Source organism: Anser brachyrhynchus, assembly GCF_964034855.1.
Source record: "Anser brachyrhynchus genome assembly, chromosome: 3".
In the NCBI taxonomy this organism is placed as follows: domain Eukaryota; kingdom Metazoa; phylum Chordata; class Aves; order Anseriformes; family Anatidae; genus Anser; species Anser brachyrhynchus.
In genome coordinates, this window is record NC_137696.1 from 3164040 (window position 1) to 3184828 (window position 20789).

The window sequence follows — 20789 nt, forward strand, 5'->3', positions numbered from 1 at the left end:
AGACTGGTTTTGCATCCTGTATCCCAGCTGTTCCCGGTCTTCCTCAAGCACTTCCACATGGGAGTGCTAACTTCACCAGCGCATCATCAACAAGAGGGACCCAACCTCACTGTCTCACCGTGCCCTGTGCTTGTATTGCACCTCTCCATTTTCTCCCAGCACCTTTCTGTGCATGTATCATCCCCCTGACCAGGATGCCACGTCTTCATTTCCAGTTTGTAGCTCCCTTTCTCCTTCAGCCTGCCCTTTGGCTTTGCTCACACTTCCCAAATCAGAAAGTCAAGGTTGGACGCTTGCTGGGTGTTCCTGTGGTAAGCTGGGTAACTGGAGTTTGATGTTGCTGCACGCAATAATGGAAGATTGGTATTTTCACTGTGTTAACTCCGATGGCCCATGTGAGTGCTTCACAGAGACAGAAATGGGGCATGATAGTGCTGGGTTTTGTAGCAGCATGGGAACTTCGACCCTAAATCTCACAGCAAAACCAGAAAGTCTTTTCTGTCTCTCCTGGCCTGGCCTGCTCCTCCTCCTGCCTCATTGCACTGTGATACCATAAAGAATTAATGCTGAAGAGTTTTAAAAATTGAATTTTACATAACTGTCTGTAGAGCATTATTTCCTGTGTGCCGCTTCTGTGATAGATCCTGGCAGGGCAAGAAATGGCAGGCTGCTTTATCTGCTGTGCAAAACCAGTTTCTGCAGATTTTCTACCTGAAAAAACATCAGTAGTGCCAAGTGCTTTCCCACGGCAGCCAGTGCAGCGCCTGACAAGGGAAACTGTCATGCCACACAGCAAACACTAGCCTGTGAGAAGGGCTGAGCACGCAGGACTCTCAGAGGTAAGTCACATGCCTCATGTCAGTTTGGATTTGGAGAACCTGTTTAAGAAAAACACAATTGGACTGAGAGTTAAGTCGAGTGAAAAGTTGAATATTCGTATTTTTCACATGAGTTCAAAAGACGACTTGTGCTCGGTTCCTGTCTACAGTACAAATTAATTCAGGGAGGACCAGATGCTCTGGTGGTATAAATCTGCCAATAAGGTGGCTAATTTATGTTGGCTAGTTTATCTGGCCTGCAGCGTTAAATGTGTACATTGCAAATAACAAAGTAAAGGCCGATTAATCACTCCATTTAAAATGTCACCAAGTTAAAAGCTAGAGAAATGCAAGTGTAAGCATGCAATTAGGACGGCAGCCTCAGGCTACCAGCTTTTCCCACCTTCTTATATATTCTTCATCTTGACCCAGAGTTTAATAAATGATTGCAAGGTACAGCTAGGCTATGAGGCATCTTTTAATGGTATCATCACTAAGAATATGATGGTTTATAACCTACAGTCTTTAAGCCAGGCTGTGTCTCTTCGTAAGAAGTTTTCAATAGAAGTCGAGATGTATGTTGAAATTACTGGCTGTATACAAGATGTCCTAACTGCATTCCTGCATAGTTTTCCTCAGGCTATAAAATTGTCCATTAATTCTGCTTTCAAGATATTGTCACTTTCAGAAATGAAAGTGACTTTTGTGGAAGAGTCATCTCCAGGGCCAGTACAGGTTTTTCAGAGTGCCTCTGTAATTGTGCCTGTGGGCTCTACATCAGCGAAGTCCTTAAGCAAAAGCTTAACTTCTGTTTTAGGACTGTTTATATATAAAGCCAAGTGTTTATTTGTGCTTTACTAACCTGAGGCCATTGTTCTTGCCTTTGTAACTGAAGTTGTGCCTCCGTTTGAGTCATTGGACCTCTTGGCTCATAACCTCGATGACACTGCAACAATTTTTCATCGATAGGGATGCACAAAAAAAGGCGGAAAGACACAGAAGAGTTGGTGCTGAACTATTTTTCTGCATGACAACTTGGTCAGGATTCCAAAAAACTCTAGGCAAAGCCGCCTTGTTGGTCTTGACCCCCCACTCCTTTTAACTGGAAGTGCTTTTCCTCTGAATATGCTGCTGCTTGTAGGAAAGAGGTGTTAGAGTAGCCCCCGAAGCCCTGCTGCTACACAGCTCCTGGCAGTCCCCTGGCTCCACAGCAGCCCGCAGGGTAAGTTCGAAAGCTGATACCCAGCTGCTGCTGCGGGAGATGGTGTGCTTTCCTGATCCATGTGAAGATCTTTGCAATTGTCCTAAAAATGTGAAGAAAAACAAAACAAAACAAAAACCTCTGTAGAACTTGGTTGATTACTTCAAGTTTTTTGTGGTTGTTGCAGATAAAATGAGGAACTGAACTAAGTAAAATAATAAGAAAAACGGGAAAAAATGTAGGACACTGTGAATGTGTTGCTCCAGACATTCAGACACAATCTTTCCAGTTTAATCAATGAGTCTTTAAAAACTATTGCAGAATTTCCCATTTATTGTCCATGCGAACCATCCTGTATGAGAATGAGCAATAGGTTGTACTAGACTGTGATAAAGCTTGCAATTTTCTAGTCTGCCAGCTCACTGCTTTATCTTTTCACTGAAGCTCCAAAATCCTAAGAAATGAATTATTTTAACTTAGCAAGATTCTTATGTTCAGCCCCAGGTTTGTTTTTTCTCTATTTCCTTAGAGCCTGGGGGGACGGGGGTGGGGGTGGGGAATAAAGAAAAATGTAACTTTGGATAAGTTGAAGAGCAAAAACGTTCTGGCTTCCAGCCTCTTCACGGGAAATAGGTGTTCTTTCACAGGGAGGTCTTTATGAGCAACTGTCACCTGTGGAGTTGCAACAGGCCTTAAGATCTGGTTAAAGGGTTGAAGTCCTCATGTTTTCTTGGCAGACATGTGAAGTACATTTTTGATATACTAGGTCTTTTTTTTTTTTTTAATATATAATTTTAAGAGATTGGTTGCAGAACAGAATGCTGTAATAAACACACTTCTTTTCAGAACGGTGACAACTAAATGACTTGGATGCAGGAATCAAAGGTATGCTATGTAAATTTGCTGACAATACTAAATGGGGAGGAGCTGTTGAATCTCTCAAGGGTGGAGGGAGATTTTTAAAATTTGGGAGTCGGGGAGGAACCTTGTAAAGTGATGGCATTAATGTTTGATAAAATGGAAGCAAGATTTTGGAATGGTGCATTCAACCTCATGTCTCTACTGCATAAAAGGCCTTAGCAGCAAAAAAATGCATTAGGGAAGTCCTAGTCTTTATTTCCATCTTCTTCTTGATAATTTCATTTTAACTGCTGATGTTTTTCTCCAGTGCCGTGCTGACAGCTGAAGTGTCAGCTCCCCATAGCACAGCTCACACGCTCGCAGCGTTCCAGCAGCATTTTTGTTACTGTTTTTAAGAAATTGGTCTGTTTCTTGAGATTCCCAAGCTCTACAGACTTTTTCAAAGTCCCTGGCAGTTTCTTTTGATAGCTTCTTCTATCTTCAGATAACAATTTTGTCCGAATGGCTTGTTCTCATTCTTTGTAAATTTTCGATTATTTCCTTTCTGTTTTCCTGCTTTACAGACAGTTTAGAAGAACGTGTTGGGAAGATTTGAAGAAAAAGAAAAGCCTTTTTTTCTCCCCCCCCCCCCTTTTTAAAGAGGTAGTTTTCTCATCTTCTGATCTAACAAAGTGGAACACAAGTTCTTTGATCTTTCTACATATTTGAACTTCTGAGCCTTCAAAGGTCTCATGCTACAGCTTCGGGGGCATTACTGTACTTTTTTATGATCATTCCTATATTCTTTTCTATTGTAATTAACATTTGACATGGGCCATTCTTCAAACAACGTGTTTGAGGAGAGGAAACCTTCTGCCTAATGATACCTCCTTGTTTAGGTCAGGAGGTCTTAACTGGACTCTGCTTTTTGTCACCATCGCTGCCAAACAATGTGTTTCCTCCATGTGAACTTGTTTTAAGCCTTGAGAGAGGAGTTGCCTCTGTGGTAATCTGTTTTTCCTTAAGATGGAATGGAGCTCACTGACTGCGGCAAGATTTTAGTTGTGATCTGCAAAAAAATCAATGTCCTTGTTTTTTTGGTATTGTGAACTACATCTGAAATCAGGATCTCAAAAATGAGGAGAAAAAGAGATTGTGCGATTTGGGAGCTCTCAGTGTGTTTTCAGGACATCACAGTTATCTCTTATTCTCATACATGGATAGCTAGATGATGCATGGGTTGGAAATTACTCCATTTCATGGTGAAAATGAGCATACTGTTAATGAGAGCTTCAAGAACTGGTCTCTGGAACTGAAACCAAGTATCAAATCACCTGTTGTTCCCATTGTGTTCAGCCGGTAATTTACTATTGCAAAAGCAAGCCATGGCCCATTTCTGTCCGTAACTTTCTCTATTTCTCCTCATTTTTGTATCTGAGCAACACGAGAAGAGTATTGGACAGTGCAGAGGTAATAACACATTGAATGTAAAGCTTAGCATAAGACTGTGCGATGGATTCAATATCTATCTCAAGTTGTCCAGTAACCAGATCTGTCCGGTTATTTTCAATTTTTGAGCTCAGAAGTGTTTGTTAGTGCAGTGTGGATGAAGCAAACAGCCAGTTCCGAGAAGCAAGCACTTCCAGGAGGCACAGCAGACGCCCTCCGTGCTCCAACACAACAAGGTTGTTTGGCTGCATGTGAAATCAGACTCTCGGACGGGCTTCCAAGCTGCCCGAGCATATTCATTCTGGCACCTGCTACCATAAGCAGGTGTTCTGGTTTATGTGTCCAGATGAAGCTACCTCTTAACATCTTAATTACGTTCCAGACTTTGACTTTATCTGTCGTGTGAGTAGCACTGGGTGTCGTTAGGAAAAGCAATGGAGAATTTAGGTATGCAGAAAACATTGCAAGAAAATTAAAAACAAAACAACCACAAAACCTATGTGCTTGTTCTAGGCATACGTGTTACACTTTTTTTAACCTGTGGTAACAATAACATTTGCATAGCGTTATCTGCTCTGCTGAATGGAGACAGAATTTCTCAACTGTAGCAGGCACACCAGCAAATGAGAGCATCCTTCAGCACAGCAGCGCATTTTGTATGCAAAAGAATTTCAGTTCCCCTGTTCTGTGGTGGTGGTAGCGCAAGACACGATACGACAAAGCAGAGCGTACCAGCGAGAAATGCTGAGGGCTTCTCAGTCTGAACTGGGACTCCACTAGGGTACGCTGGCTATGTGTATTTCCTTCTGTGTGACCTAAATCTTGCATGGTGTTGCAAAGTCATTCTGAGAAGTTTGGCCTTTGCGTTTGGGATGAGATTTTACACGACAAGTTTTGCTGCTTTAGTAATGCCTGTCTGGCATCCTGCACCTTGCAGGACAAAAGGCTTGTAGCAATTTTCACTACACCGTTATTAAAGCTGTTGTAGTATCTTTCCAGCAGGAACTTGACAAGGCTGTTAAATGAGAATGCCTAGGTGACATCCTGGACAAAGAGTGCGAGTAGAATCTTCTTGCGTTGAGTGATTTCTTAGCCAGGTAGGAGGGGTTGGGCTGTGGTTATTCAGGCTTCCCAGAGCTCTCTGCTGAAAAATTCATTATCAGTATCCCTCTCCTCAGAGATGTGCAGAACTCAGAATAGCTTAATTTGTTCTGCAAGCTTGTGGTTTGTCTGCACGTTGGCCAATATTCAGTGTTTGGGTGGACGTGTTTTCTTGTGGTTGGTGCCCGCTGAACATGTAGGAAATCATCAGTGGTGGGAGGGTAAACGCAAGGCAGAAGGGGGCAAAGAGAGGAGCTGGTGTCGCTTGGGCACCTCAAGAGCTAGGTCTGCCACCATGTCCCCATGTTATCCAGCCAGAATCAAGTCACTTGAGCTGCTACTTTCCCTTTGCTCTGGTGTAGTCCTGAGGAAGCTCAGCACTTGCTGACCACTTCATACGACTTTTGCACAAGTCAGGACGAAGGAGCTGCTCTGGCTTTTCTTTGTGGGTTTCTAATGGCGTTCAGTTTCTCCAGTTCCTTTGCTCAATCTCTTTTTAGAGTAAATCATGTTCAGTTCCAGTTGTTTTGGAGATTAAATGTATGCGTTGTGTTGATTCCTTTTCACTCCCTTGGTGTAATTTTTTTACTGTCCCCTTACGTATTGCCAAGTGGTGGGGGGAAAAAAGCTGAAGTACCAGCTTGTTTTCATATTTCCTCTCTGTTCTTCCAACATTATGATGTTCAAACTCCTCGTTTTCACCTTCACATAGAATTGCACCTTCAAGGACAATTTTACACTCTGGTTGGTCTCCAGGTAACCTAAATTTTTCATTCCTTTATTATTAAGCCTACACTTGTAACTGAAACTGAACTCTCATCCCTTTTCAAATTAACCCCTTGGTGCAAAATGTCAAGGATTTTCCAACTCTATCAAATGGAAGTTACCGAAGCCAGCAACCTATTGACACCAAGGGGTTAACCCATTAGCAACTATTTAATGTCCTCGGCTTTAATCTACGGAATCACAAGTAGTGCTGTGACTTCCTAACCCTGCCACAAAAATGTCCCAGAACTCATATTATTAGGTCTTCTATTCGAGGATAGACTTGGGAGAAAACCAAACAACTTTACAGCTGTAAATGAAAACAAATAAAGGGCCTGGAATTGGAAACCAGAAATAATTAAAAAAAAAACGCATCCCATGTTAACGGCCCTCAAGGCAAAAGCAACTCTTAATTACAAGAAATGCAAGGGGGAAAAAATCCTCAGAATACATTTATCCTCTGTTGTTTGTTCCACTGTTCCCTCCTGCCTTTCTCCTTAGCAGCCTCCTGGGGTATTACTGGGGATGGGATCGGGCTTCTCTAAGGGAAAACTTGTCACAGCTGGGGCCGTGGCACCAAACACTGGATTTTCTGCGAGGAGATGGGGATCCTGGGGTGTTCAGAGTGTGGGAGAGAAGGGTCAGCCCCAGGCTGCTCGTGGGAATCGGGGTGAGATGGGAGGGAGAGGAGAGCTCTGGGATTGGTGTGGCTTTTTTCCAGAGGCTTTTTCCTCTTGTGTCTCTCTCTGGTGTACTCCCTGTGCTGTCACGTTGGGATGCTGAGGTGTACCCCGACACACGTGTCAACATGCACACGAGACTGCTGGGACAAGCACGGCTGCTCTCAGTAAGGACACGTGGATGCTCCGGAGAGCCGCTCCAGGACGTGAGAGTGGAGGAGGCTCCGAGGCATCCTGCCGCTCCTGCTCCCCGTGCTGGAACTGTCGACAGATGGCTTGCATATTTGAGAAAAAATAAAGCCAGGATTTCTGCATAATAAAAAATAAAAATAAATAAAATAAATAAATAAATAAATAAAAATAAAGCCACAGGATTTCTGCAGATGCGCAGGGTATCCCGGAGAGCCCCTCCTTGCCAGCTATTAGCTCAGGTAGCGCAAATAGACCGGGGAGGAAGAAACAAGCTTTCCATCTGACTCCATCACCAAATGTTCCTTCCCTGTAGCACGTGGGGTGGGAGCGAGAGCCGTGGGCAGACGGTGAGGAGGACCCCAAGGGTACGGGACGAGCACTCTTTCCCCAGCTTGCTCCCTGCGCTGCTTGGGTATGGACCGGGTTCACAGCTTCATTTTATGGGCACATAAAACGGGTTAGTTTAAAAAGCAAAATGTGCGTCCAGTGTAACAGGCAGATAGGTGAGGGAGTGTAGGGATTGAGGATGGGGTGGGGGGTGAGTTTGGGTTTGCAGAGGCTGGTAAATCTTTGGGCATTTGGGTTTTTGGAGGAGCGAGCTCAAAGTAAGATTTACGTGCATGGTTTTCTTCCTTAGGGAAATGCCGATTACCTGTAATTGTACAATCAGTGAGGCTGGAGACTGGCAGTCTCACCTTGTGTGTTATTCCAGATACGCTGCTTTCCTCTTACCATTGCCTGGTTTTTCTTCTACAGAAACATCTTGACAAGATATTGCAGCAGTTCTCCAGACAGATCTGATAGTCCACCTCTGCTGTGGAGGCTTTAGAAGGTATTTGCTCAAGGAAAGCATGTTCCCAGAACCACCAATTCTGTGAAAATACTAAATTAGGATATTAGTTATTAAATTCTACTACACAAATTACCATTTATATCATTATAAAACTGTCTCTACTGAGCAACCATTTTTATGGTGATGATCCTAGTATTTACATAAAAATTGCAGTACACAAGGTAAATTATGTATTCCAACCTGCAATTTTTGCTGAGGATTTGCACATGCAGAATAAATTATTTTCTCCTTCTTAAACAACAGTAATCATAAGTAGTGTGCAGAAACATTCATAACCGTGGTCTCACATGAAAGATACTTTTTTTTTTCCCGTAACCTGCTGTAATTACAGCGTACATCAATTCCACCATAGGTAGATACACCAGTTTTTTTCCTCCCCTTTTCCTCATACAATTTTAATGACTATCCCTGCTTAGAATACAACATTTTAAATTAAAAAATTAAAAATTTAGAAGTAGATAGTTTCCCTGACAACAGCGACAGCAACATTTAATTCCCCCCTGTGTCATTTGTAAATAAATACATACAGTTGCTGATACTAGTGAGATAATGTGCCTGAGGCTAATTGTGCCATTACAAATATTTTGAGCCTGAGTTTGATAATGCAGGTCGTGGTACTTAAATATGTATGAACTGAACTAATTTAACCTTCTTGCTGCTTACCAGCATATCGACAAACCCGTTCTTAGTGGGGCCATGTGGACATCGCGAAGCAGCTGGATTATCCGGGGTTGGGTTGTGGTGTTTGGGTTCTTTGGGATCTCCGGCAGCAGCCATGGGGAAGAGGCTGGTGTGGGATCCACCTGTGTTCCTAAACTAGCTCCAGAGCTGCTCCCAGGACAGGGGGAGCTGTGGCTGGGTGGGTTTTGTTCACAACCACGAGTGTTCTCTGCAGAGCAGCCGCACTGACGGGTCGTGCCGGCTCCGTACTTTTGGCGCTGCAAGTAATGAGTCATTAAGATAGGGAAAGATGAGAGGGGAAAAGGCCAAGCTCTTCAGTCTAATTCTCGTATCTTGTCCTGTGTCTGTGTGAGGAATTACTTAATTTTACAAGCTCCCTGTGGGCAAGATGTTCTGCCTGCCCTGAACTCGGCTGTCAGCTCCGTCCTACCAAGCCTTGAGCTCAGCTCTAATGCACAAAGTCCTTTTAATCCACCACCCCCCGCCACGAGCACTGCTTTTATGCTCACGACTGCTGGTTTAGCCTGTAAGGAGCTTTGGCCGGCCTCAGAGGTGCTGTGCCTCTCAAAGCAGCCCACAGCTGGAGGCGAGGAAAGCAGGCTCCTCTCCCCTCTGCTCTGATTTCTGGGCTGAGCCTGGCTGGGAGGAGGAGTGCCTCCCGCAGGGCTCTGGCTCCGTGCCCTCCCTCTGGCTGCTGGCAACTGAACGCTTGTAGCATCGCTGCAGCGACGGGCTTGGCTACTGATAGACTGAAATGCTTGAGGAGCAGGTTGTCAGAGGTTTCTCTCTGATTGTCGTGCTCTTTTATAGCTAATTAAGCAGGTGCTGAGCCAAGTGAAAATTCACCGATGCGCGGTTAGGGCTAACCCCACCTCCAACGTTAGGAAACCCGTAAGACCAAATTGTGGTCAGCTCCTTTTTGGTGTGGTGCAGCTCTTCCTCCCTAAGGCCTCCCAAAGGCTGCAGCCAGTGCAGCATATCTGAGTTTGCTCGGGCTCTTTGGTAGCTGGACCAGTTGGTTTTCCTCCTTCCATCAGCAAAACCTTCATCAGGACTGTCGGGGCTGGCTCGCATCCTCAACCCACGTATGCCAGGGCTCAGCTGAAGCCAGTGGTGCTACCATGTTTTATAGAGTCTGAGGCACTCGCTGTGTGCTGTGGGGAAATATAATCCTGAAAGTGGCGTATTTTAGGGGATGCAATTTCAGCAGAGCCGAGCAGTGCTCCTGCAGGGCTCTTAGCCGGGAAATGTGCTGCCACGAGTCACCTAATAAAGCTCAGGGCAAGGTGCCATGGTGTACCGTGATGGAGGGGGGAAAGCAGACATAAAGGGAGAAGAAGTAACGAGAGAGAAAAGGCTGGAAAGCCACGCTATCGTGGTCTGAGTCACCCTAAAAGGATTATTTTGTTGTGAGTAACAGGGTCAGCAGTTCTGTACTGAACTGGAAGAACCGTGTGCTGTCCCAATACAGCAAACTCTACTTAAAGCTTGTTTTAATGTGCTGAAATAATGTTACACTCAGTAGCCTTGGTCTGCACTAGTAATTAATGTGAGTGCAATTAATCTGAGTGGAGATGACACCTTTTGTCAGCACCAGGTAATCCTTTCTAGCAAAGGTAAAGCTGAGCAAGCAGTTGAAAGGGAAATCATTAGCAATATTCCTCTGTGATAGCAAAGTTTGTCTTCACACCTTGTTACTTCCATAGATGGATGAGCTAAATGCAGAGGGGAAAAAAATAAAACCACAACAAAAAAAAAGCCCTTCGTGAGCAGCTGAAGCCATTCTTGCTGGTTGAAAGGAAAGCTTTCCTTTACATACATTGATATTTCTTCAGTGAGATGCTTTGATGGCCCCTGAGGGATTTAGCTCATCTCACAATAAAAGTGGAAATTAAGGGAAGTGTGTAATTTGTAAGACAATCATATTGTTTGAACAAAGATTGGCTACAAGTGCTTTTGCTCAGATTTATCACTTTTAGGCATGTTTATACCCATTACTTCTTTTCCAGAGTCTCTGTCAGAAATATGGTCCCCGTTTGGGCACCACGCAGGACGCAGCTCAGGGCTGCTTTCCATGGCCCGGCCAACCAGCGCTGCCTGTGGCTGTCTGGGGAGCTCTGCAAAAATGTCAATTAGCCATAAAAGTTCTGCAAACAAGCATTATGCCATCTCCTTATACCTCCCCTGCTGCTGCTCACAGTCGCACAGTAATGTCCAGAGCTAAAAAAATGGATGTCGTGGGCTTCTGCTGCTGTTGCTTCTCCGTCGCTGTAAGTTCGTGGGTTTGTTTTCCTGGACGCATCGTCCCATGGAAGTTTGGATGTCAAATTGAAAATAGAGGAGTTAGCCATTGGTAGCCTTTCTCAAGGGGTGTTTTCCAGACTGGAGTGCCTGTGGTTTGCATCTAATTCCACTTGGGCTCAGATGCCTTTGCTTTCAGTTCCTGTCTGCGCTTCTCTCACAGGCGGTATTTCTGCAGGTGACTTGGGAATCTCTTAGCTCCCGGGTGTCATCCACACAGCTCGGAAGGGCTCTGCAGGCAGTATTTTGTATTTCTTTCCACAGTTCTTATCTATTTACTTTTTACTGCAATCCCCTTGATTTTAAAATGGAAAATAACACATTTCTGAGCAGCGCCTGTCTTTTCTCCAGGGTAATTAACTCCTATTCAGGGTGCTGCATAGCTTGCCCCGTGAGGGGCTTTGTAACCCAGAGAGGCTTTCCAAGCAGAAATCCCTTCCCCGTGTGCCCTGAGGGGAATCTGCTATGGATTTGCTCTATTTGTGCAGGGTAGAAGGAGTTAGCCCAGAAATCTCACTAGAACCACTGTCATGCAGGTGCAGAGGCAGCTGTGTGCAGTGAACCACCTGGGAAAGGGTGGCAACAGTGACGATCACATTGGTGACAGCCACGTCAGGGAGGTGAGAATTAATAGACCAGTTAAATTGGGGCTGGGGAACATGCCCTGTGGCAGCTTTTCTGGGACCTTCTGCTTCTCTAGACCTCAAGTGAGTTCAGGAATTCATCCGAGATGGTTCCCCATACAGCCTCCAGGTCTTCTGCAGGTCAGCTGGATGGATGCAAGTCCTTATTGTGTGGGGGAAGCACAGGGATAGGAAAGGTGAGCAATGGCTGGTACCTGAGGAGCTTTAACCACGTCCTCTGGTACCAACTTCCCATGTGGAAAAAATAACTTTTACATGCTGTGATGTCTCGGTGGAATTTGGACACTTTGGCTGGGGAGGGCAGTCTGGAAAAGCATGTTTTGGTGTTAAGGGACAAGAGAAGGGTGTGGGTTAAACCCTTCTTCCGTTAGGCATGTGCTTGGATAGCAGATGCTGTGAGACTTCCCAAATAGCACCCACAATGCTGGTTTGAGTCTTTAGGTGCCTTTTTCCTACCCAGACCTGGTGCATGTCCTAGCCCAAAGCTGTGTATCTGATGCATGTGATCCCCATGGCATCGAGCTGGTCAGGCAGCGCAGCATTTTGGTTGCAAGCTGACGCGGGCTTTTTTGAGCACTGTTAGCAGTCGGGTGCAGTGCAGATCTGGTGTATGTAGCGCTTCTTTCATGGAATTCTTCCTTCCGTTTGAAACAGTCTTACAAAGTCAGTGTGCTCCAGAGATGAAGGGTGCTGTGGGCACACCCGTGCATTTTGCTTGGCTTAACTCATTTGTTCTTCTAATCGTTCATTATCCAGTTGGGAGCAACTTCAAAGCGCTGCTTCTCAGCGAGCCACATTCACCCCCCTATCAGTGAAATATGCCTGAAGCCCGTTTCCTGCAGCACTTACCTTTTTTTTATTTTTTCTTTTTAAATGTATAATATTTCAAAGTTGCTTTATGATTAGACCAAGATCACTAGCAGTTGAGTCTGTCATGATCCAAAGGTGTTTGAGGGCATATTTTTCCTAAACCAGGATGCCGGCATGAGGGGCTCAGCTGCAGAAGGCCTCCAGGTGCTCCACTGCTCCACGTAAATAAAAGACTAATAATAGATGTTTTCATTAACAAAAGTGTAGACCATAGCTTATGCAGCCCTAATCCTGGAGTAATTAAATGATTGGAGAGCAGGATGATTCATACTGACCCTAACAGTGCTCAAAGGGTTCCTTCTCTGTGTGTCTGAATGTGTCTCTAAGAACAAATTTGGTTTGTTATATCTCGTAAATAATTTACTATGCTCTTGCTAATAAGCTACTTTCATCCAACTGGGAAGGAAAAAACAATTGATGTATTTGGTTATCGTGGTATGCCGCACAAACCTAAGGCTGACTCAAGAGCATGTAAAGAGAGGGGTATGAGAGCTATTGGAAGAGCTTTTTGGGAAAAAGCAGTTCAAGGCAAGAGGCTCTGCATGGGATCGGTGACACAGCTCTGTAGCGTTTTTTGGTGTAGTGAGCTCCTGCTGCAAGTCGCGTGGTTTTGGGGGGTTACACACACGCACGCTCCCCACAGCTTTGGGAATTCTCCAGTTCCGTGGGCATATCAGCTTTCATCACAAAAGCATTTTCTTTTCTTTAGTCCTCATGGCTGCAGAAAAATGGTCACAAATGTGACCCTGCAGGCTCAAAAACCCAACAAAAAGAACTCAAGTCGACTTGAAATTTATCTCGTGATTAATATTGGAGCTGACTTGCCAATTTATACTACTTGAAAGGCCAACTTAAATAACCTGTAGCATTTATATACTACCCTTCAGATGTGGATTGAAAAGCCCATTCAGATGTGAAATTCTGTCCCTTGTGATATACCTGTGATAGATTGTTACTGTGAATTTCAGATAATTCGGTCTCATTTTTCTATGGTGATTTTTCTTAATTCTGTCTCACTTTTCTGTGAGTGATTGACTGTAGATATATGTGTTGCTCTCTCTGGGACCCATAGAAGCCTGCAAAATCCAGTGATTTCACTACAAAATCATCCAGCTGGGGAATTCACCTGCCCGAAAGTTAATCTGGGGAAGGGCGTGTGTACAGAAAAGAACTGACAACTGAGAGGTGATATTAAGATAACCTAGCAAGGAAATCCCCCAGGATGCGGCACTGCTGCAGAAAAGCAGAGCAGCTCCCCGTATTCCCCAGCTGAGCTGGCTCGTGGGTCCTGGAGAACATACCCAGCTCCTGAGCAAAACAGAGCGCCCACCCTCCCTCTGCTTGCTTTTGGAAACAATCTTGCCTTGGGTAATTCCAAGCTGCTCAGAGGTAAATGTGCATAGGGATTGATTGTTACTTGCAAGAGAAATTTGGGGAAATTCTGGTGGTGGATGGCAGAGGGTGATGTAGGACGCAGGGGTGTCCTCGTGATGGCCGTGAGCTTGCTTTGTGAGTGGAGGCGAGGAGTGGGATCCGCAATCGAAGGACCTGCAAAACAGTGCCTGCAGAACCAGCCGGTGTTGATGGAAGCCTCTGCATGTCTGGAGCTGATTTGTTAGCATGAATTTGCAGCATCTTCTCTGCGCCTCAGAGCATTTCAGCTGAAAGCACTCAGAACTAAGCTCTTGTCTTGATTGGGCCGGACTAAATCAAATTGCACAAAAAATCTTTTTTTCACTGTAAACTCTGGAGAGGCCTTTGTGTGTGCCTTTGTGTATTAATAAATACCTTCTCGTCAAGGCTGGGGTGGTACCCACGTGTTAGCTGACCCAGGAAAGCTCACAAGTGAGCGAACCCAGCCTTGCAGCTAATCCTCCAGCCAGGCTCTCTTAGCGTCTCATCATGTAACTCTCCTTTCCCCGCTTGCTCAGAAATAGCAGGCATCATTTTCCACTGAGAGATAATTTGTAGGGCAGGCAAGCTCACAGCAGCAGCAAAACACCCCCAAAATCTCATTGCTCTATGGTAAATGTAGCACCAGTTGCTCATACGACGGTATCGGCATCTCTGGCTCTGCTGTAAATATTTTTCCCCTTGCAGTCTAGGAGGAAATATCCCTCTTGCATAGGCATGACCTGGCGATGTTTCAGTCATGTACCCTGTGCAGGTCTCTTGCCAAAATCTTTTCCCCTTTTGCCTTCCAGCATTGTGTTACACTCCCTGCACACGCTCACGTTGTGCATCCCCAATAGAGTAAATGTTTCAGTAATCCCCAAATGCATGACCTGCTCCTGGCAATATCGAGCTTCATTCCCCTTCATTTTTTTCCCAGCTCCTCCAGGTTTTCTAGCTCTTCACATTTAATGCTATGATCCTTCTCTGTGTTGATAAAGCCTCTGATTTGTAGTTTGTGTCTTACTTCCCTGGGGACATCTCTGTTCAGCAAACCTGTTGCCTCCTGCTGTCCCTCAGGTGTCCCAAACGCAGGCGCTGGGCGGCAGCTGGGGGATTTATGCAGCGATGCTCCAAGCATGTGTTTGAGGAGCAAGAATCAACCCACCATAATGCTTCTGGAAAAAAACTGATTTATGAGAATATGCATTTAAAAAAAATAAAAAGCGATGTGTATTTTCAAATGCATTACTTGTGCTGCCAGCATTTGCTTACATGTGTGCCTGTACATGTGCATGTAAGTGCAAGTCCACGAATAGCCGTGTGTGCAAAACGTTGTGTGCAGGGGTTTGCAGGACTGCGAGGCGGTTCCCCTTGCAACCAAACGTGAGTCATGGCTTTCATCGGCTGCGCTCGCATCGTGTGCCCACCTGGCAAACCGTCCAGAATGTGTTTGGGAGGGGAGATGTTTAATTCATGTGTGAGCGTAATTAAAGCAGATTCAGTCTGCAAAATCAGCTTGGCAGAGTGCTCCGATTACTGCCTCTCTGCTGCTCTCCCAACTTCCTCCTGGATAAAAGCACGAGGCAGAGCTGGTGGGAGCCGGGCAGCCCTCCCTTCATCTGCTGAGGTGAAGCCGTGATTTGACCACCCATCAGAGGTGAAGAATATCACTGACTGGATCAGATTAGAGAAAACACCACGGAGAGCAGCACAGCTGCCAAAAAGATGGGAGCAGGATAGTTGGGAAGGCTGGCGTTATTCTCCCAGCAAGTGAATGAGATGAGATGAAAGAATGAGATCAGTGAGCAGATGAAGCGCAGAAGTTGATCAAATCCTCAGACTTGGGAAGGTTTACCTGAATCTCTTAAAATGCAGCAGGTTTTCCTCACTGGGACCACGCGAACAGAAGTGTGATTGACAGAGCAGCCAAGCCTTACACCTAAAAGCAGAATTAGAAGGGCATGAAAAATAAGCCAAATCAGTGCTATTAGCTGCGAGGGTGCTAAAAGGCTTTGCTGTCCTGCGAGGAGCAAACCACCGCAGTTGGTGTCCAGCCTGTCAGCCAGCCTCGGAGCTGAGAGGCGTGTGGACAAAGGTGGGCGCGTTCTGCTTAATGTTTCCGAACGGTTGGTACAAAAACCTGACATATTTATTGAGACCCTCTGAATCCGTTCTTCGCCCTGCGAACAGAAGCCAAGATTTTTCACTGTAGTGCCGTTGGTGTTGCTAACCTCCGGGGCTGTAACCGTGCCCTTGATCCGTACAAGGGGACTGTAAATCACCAGGCAGTTCACACACTGCCAGGGTCTGAAACCAACGAGGTGCTTGTATTTTCCCCTTTCCTCTTGTATCAGCTAGACTTTCCTTGGAGTTTTATTTTTTAGTTTCTTAGGTCATCTCATTATTGCTGTATGTACATTTAAGTCAAAAATAATGCTTTGGAATTAGCATCGAGAGGATACCCTGCGCTTTCATGAGAAGACCATTAACACGCACAGCAAGGAGTCTGGCATGGGGATTGATAGAAATCAGAAGTGGGATTGCTCAGGAGGGGAGGCTTAATTAGCCTGCAAGGTCTTTCTTTAAAATTCTTATAAAATTAGAGACCTGCTCCAGGAGCTTATCATGGGCTGTGAAGTCATTCAGGAGCTTAAGGGTTTGACCCAAATTTTGTCATCGTTACACCTTAAAGAGATTGCAAGGTGAAGTGCAGGAAAGCCTGGAAGCTGAAGACATCTTCCAAGAAGTTGACCCAACTCCAAAAATACTACAATCAGAATCTCCTCCACTGCAGAAATATGGAGGCTTTGAAGCCAAGTGTTTGGTTTAGGACAGGTACCTCTGAAGTAGGGCTTTGCTCCACTGCATAGCTGAGCCTGGTATGGAAAATCCAGGAAAATAAGACTGAAGGCTAATTTCCCAAGTTGATGTGTTGAAGGGGATTTAACTGGAGGCTGCAGATGAAAGGCCAAATTTGTTTAGTTGCTATCTCCTGGGAAATTAGCAGAGTCTTTGAGGAATGCTGTAAACCTCTAGGCAGGAGCTTGCTGTCTCTCCAGACACTTGGCAAATCAGCTTTTTATAATTTTATGTTGTGCCTAAGAATCTAAATGGGAGAAAATCACGTTTGTGAGAACACAGCAATGCCTTGATGCACAGGGGCAGCAGAGCTTGGGGAGCACTGAATGCCAACTGATGGGCTGGAGAACAGGCAAATACATCAAGCCTCACGAAGCCCAGAATACCAAGTGATTTTTTTTTATTTTGTGTGCATTTGAAGAAATCAATTATTTAACCAAAACACATTGCAATTTGGTTCAGTCAGATAATAGCCCTGAAATTCAGAGGCTGTGAATTTTTGCATGCTCCAGGTCTTCGGGTCCTATTTCTCTGTGTCCTGGTGTCCCAGCGGGGCACGGAGCAACCCGAGGAACTGCTTGACCTTAAGCCCCTTGCCAGCGGCTCAGAGCAGCAGCTACAGGCTAACAGAGCAAAGGTTGCCTGAGATCCAGAACTGGAGACCCCACAGGAAGACCTGGAAGTCATCAGATGCTGAGCGAGATGAGGAGAGGAGTCCGCCTGTGCCAGCAGAAATGCGGGGAGGTGCTTTCAGACCGGTGCCAATTGATCTGCCTTATCCCCAAGCAGCATTAGTCTGTAGCCTGCAGATTTACCGCGCTCTGGCTGGGGCTTTGATCACACAGAGCACAGGAAGCCTTTTTCACTTGCTCGCCTTCACAACCAGGTGCAGGCTTTCCTGCTCCGAGCCTGTGGCAGTGCAGCACCCTGGGCAGGAACCACCCCACAAGCACCTTCCCCCTGTACCTGCGAGTCCTGCTGCCTCCCAGCCCGCCGGACCTGACAGCCTCTCCTAGCAAGGTGCTTCGCCAGTTACAGCCGTGGTTAGGCTGCTCTCCTCTGCTTCCCACCCAAAGTGGGTTGTTGGTAGTTGGGTGCAGCGAGCGCCTTAGTTAATTCGCTGCGTGCTGAGGGATGTTTATCACTGCATAGCATATGCTCACATTTCCCAGGTATTCTTTTGCCCCAGAGACTTTACAAACCCTGTCTGTTTTCCTGATTCTCTGAGCCTCTTTCTCAAAATCCCATTTTTAGCTGAGGGAGGCTGCTTTCCTGGCCATTCCTGGCACCTGGTGCCACCACTTTCCCCCCACTGTAATAAGTGCTTTCTCAGTTCATCTTCTCTCTCTCCCAAATCTCTTTTGATAACATCAACTTTTCTTTTCTCTTCCAAACTTTCTCATTTCTCTCCTTTGCACATGAGCTGCCACTAGCTAGCCTCGCTACCTCTTTGTCTCTTAAAGACCACCCGCACTATGCGGGTGCGTTTTTGTTTTTTTTTTTTATTCTGGTTGTACAAACACGGCAAGCAGGGACCAGAGTGATGTCAGCCTTGTGTTTATACAGAGAGGGAAAACCTCAGCCAGTGTGGCAATTAGAGAGTCGATGAGCTGATTGATTAATGCCCAATGCGAGAGCTGTGCAGAAATGTTCGCACTAAGCGCTTACCATTAATTATTCACCCTGCCCGAGCAGACCTGAGCTCCAGCTCAGCGTCGCATGTTGCAGGGAAGCTGCAGAGCCTCCTGCAGGCGGAGGAGATGGGCAGAGGTGACGGAGGAGGTAGCATCTCATGTTTTACTGTCTCCTGCTGCCGCGGAGGATCTCAGGAGGGTCAAATAGCCATTTTGCTTCTGCATTTTCAAGGCATTTTGTTGCAGAGAAAGATTTATTAGCTGGGTAAATGTTTTACATGGGCCTTTTCTGGCAGCAGCAGTCACAAGTGGGCTTTTCTGGCATGCTTTTCTCTTCCCTACTGTTAAGAAAAGACAGCAGTCCTGTAAGGATACACGTGTATGCCGAACTTCACTCCAAGGAAAGCACCACTCGTGTTGGGAGGGCCATGGGGACAAAGCAGAAATAGGGGACTGGGGCTGACATACGAACAAATTTTTGTATGTTCCACTGCTCCAAGCCTGAAGAAAGAGAGATTACTGGTGTCCGCTGTGGTGGTTTTGCCCAAGTATGTTGCATTCTTCCTCCTGCTGAGAGCTGGCCACCACCCACATGCTGTCCAGAAGCAGCACCCTAATGTATACAAGCCTGCAGCTGATAACACTGTCTTTGCATCATAGATGAATACGATATGCATAGTCACAGCTTCGCCTTGGCTTCAGGTACCCCTCATGCAGCTCTGGCAGTCCCACAAGTGCCTGCTGTGCACGTCTGGGGAGACAAACACCATTGCTCTGAACATCCCCCCTTCCTCCTCTACCCTGGCTTTTATCACAGAGCGTGACGCCACGTGGTGTGGGCAGTCCCTTCGGTCACCCTGGGCTGGCTGTCCTGGCTGTGTCCCCTCCTGCTCCCGGTGCGCCCACAGCCCCCTCGCAGCAGGGCAGCACGAGGAGCAGAAACGTCCTTGGCTCTGTGCAAGCACTGCCCTGCAACAACTGAAACATCAGCGTGTTACCACCACTATTTTCATCAAAAATCCAGAACGCAGCATCATACGAGCCTCTAGGAAGAAAATAAACTGTCCTGACCAAAGCCATGGCAGCTACAAAGAATGGAGTGGGGTGCAATATGGCCAGCCAAAGGGGAGCAGGTACTGGGGGCAGTGAAGGAGCCCACCTGCAGCTCCCTTGCTTCATCGGCACCTCCCAGCTCTTTGGAAACCTACGATGGTCTCTGGTATAGATTATATTCTCCCCGGATGTGCCCCAGGCTGATGGGATCCCACAGTTTTTTAGATGTTATGTTGTTGTAACATCCTTATTAATATCTGTGACCTCATCTTAGCCTGCTCTGTAAGAGTTTAAAAAAAATTAAATTAAAATATTCGAACCCTTCTAATGGGTGAGGTAGAAACTTCATTGACTGACTTACCCAGGAGAGATGTGTGAGGCTCATCGCACCTAAATTAAATTATATCTTGAGCACCTTTCCTTTGAGCGCTGTCATTTTCCTCCAAGAGGCTGTATAAATTGCTTTTTCACTTTATTTGATGTGGCAAAAAGCCAGAACTGGGATCTATCGTTCTCCAAATCCTGAGCAGTGGTGATGGGTCAAAGCAATCTAACATGAAGGTTATTATCACTGAGTGCACGGGGTAGCACAGTTGAGGAAAATAATGTATTTGCCTGAATTAACACCCAAGTTCATCCTGGCACAGAAACTGTTCTCTCTCTGGACTTCTACAACTCACGGAGGCACGGAAGTCCTGTGAACTTCATTGATTATCTCAGTCCTTGATTTCCCATGAGCCACACCGAAGGCAAATTACGTTTATGGTAGAAAGTGCCCCTAAAGATTGTTTAAATCTTGATACTAATTCTGTTAATAAAATAGGTGGGATGAGCTCAGGTGGTACTGGCTGAAAGTTGCCTGTGTAGTGAAACCATACAGGGGCAGAACTTTGACTCACTCATGGAAAAAGGGACATTAACATCAGAATTAGCTTTTTTCCAGTCCAAGTATGTGGGGGAAGAAGATGACGCTGGCCTGTCATTTTAATTCTTATTTATTTATTTATTTATTTGCTATGGAAAGGAGCTTTGACTAGTTGGTTAAGATTTTAATTTTTTAGTATGTGTACTTTTATACACGGGTATATGTATTCACATATATACATATGCTTGATTCCAGTAAGAATCTGACCTACAAGGGAGTTTGGGGTCTTAACGTTTGAGCTGAAAGAGGTTAGAGTAATGCAAGAGGAAATGATTTCTGATGCCCGAGTATTTTTACTAATAATGCTTTGTGGTTACAGCGTGGTTTATGTCTTTTAATGCACTGAAAATACTGCTAGTCTCCACAACAGCTGTGAAGTCGGTGAGTGTTATTGCCCTATTGTTGTTTAAAACTAAGGGATTTTTCTTGGCGTTTTCATAGCTCTCTATGCTGGCAAGAAATGTTATACAGTAATCGAATCCAAGCCTGCTAGAAACAGAGACAAGGTGGCCACTAGCTGCTGAGCCT

General features: G+C 45.6%; 1 long non-coding RNA gene across 1 annotated transcript; it reads left to right on the forward strand.

The window, feature by feature from the left end:
• The first annotated feature begins 7229 nt into the window (after positions 1–7229).
• LOC308193011 lies at positions 7230–19307 on the forward strand. Its single transcript, XR_013949307.1, has 2 exons — positions 7230–11701; positions 14868–19307. It is a non-coding gene; the product is annotated as an uncharacterized lncRNA (long non-coding RNA).
• The last annotated feature ends 1482 nt before the right edge of the window (positions 19308–20789 follow it).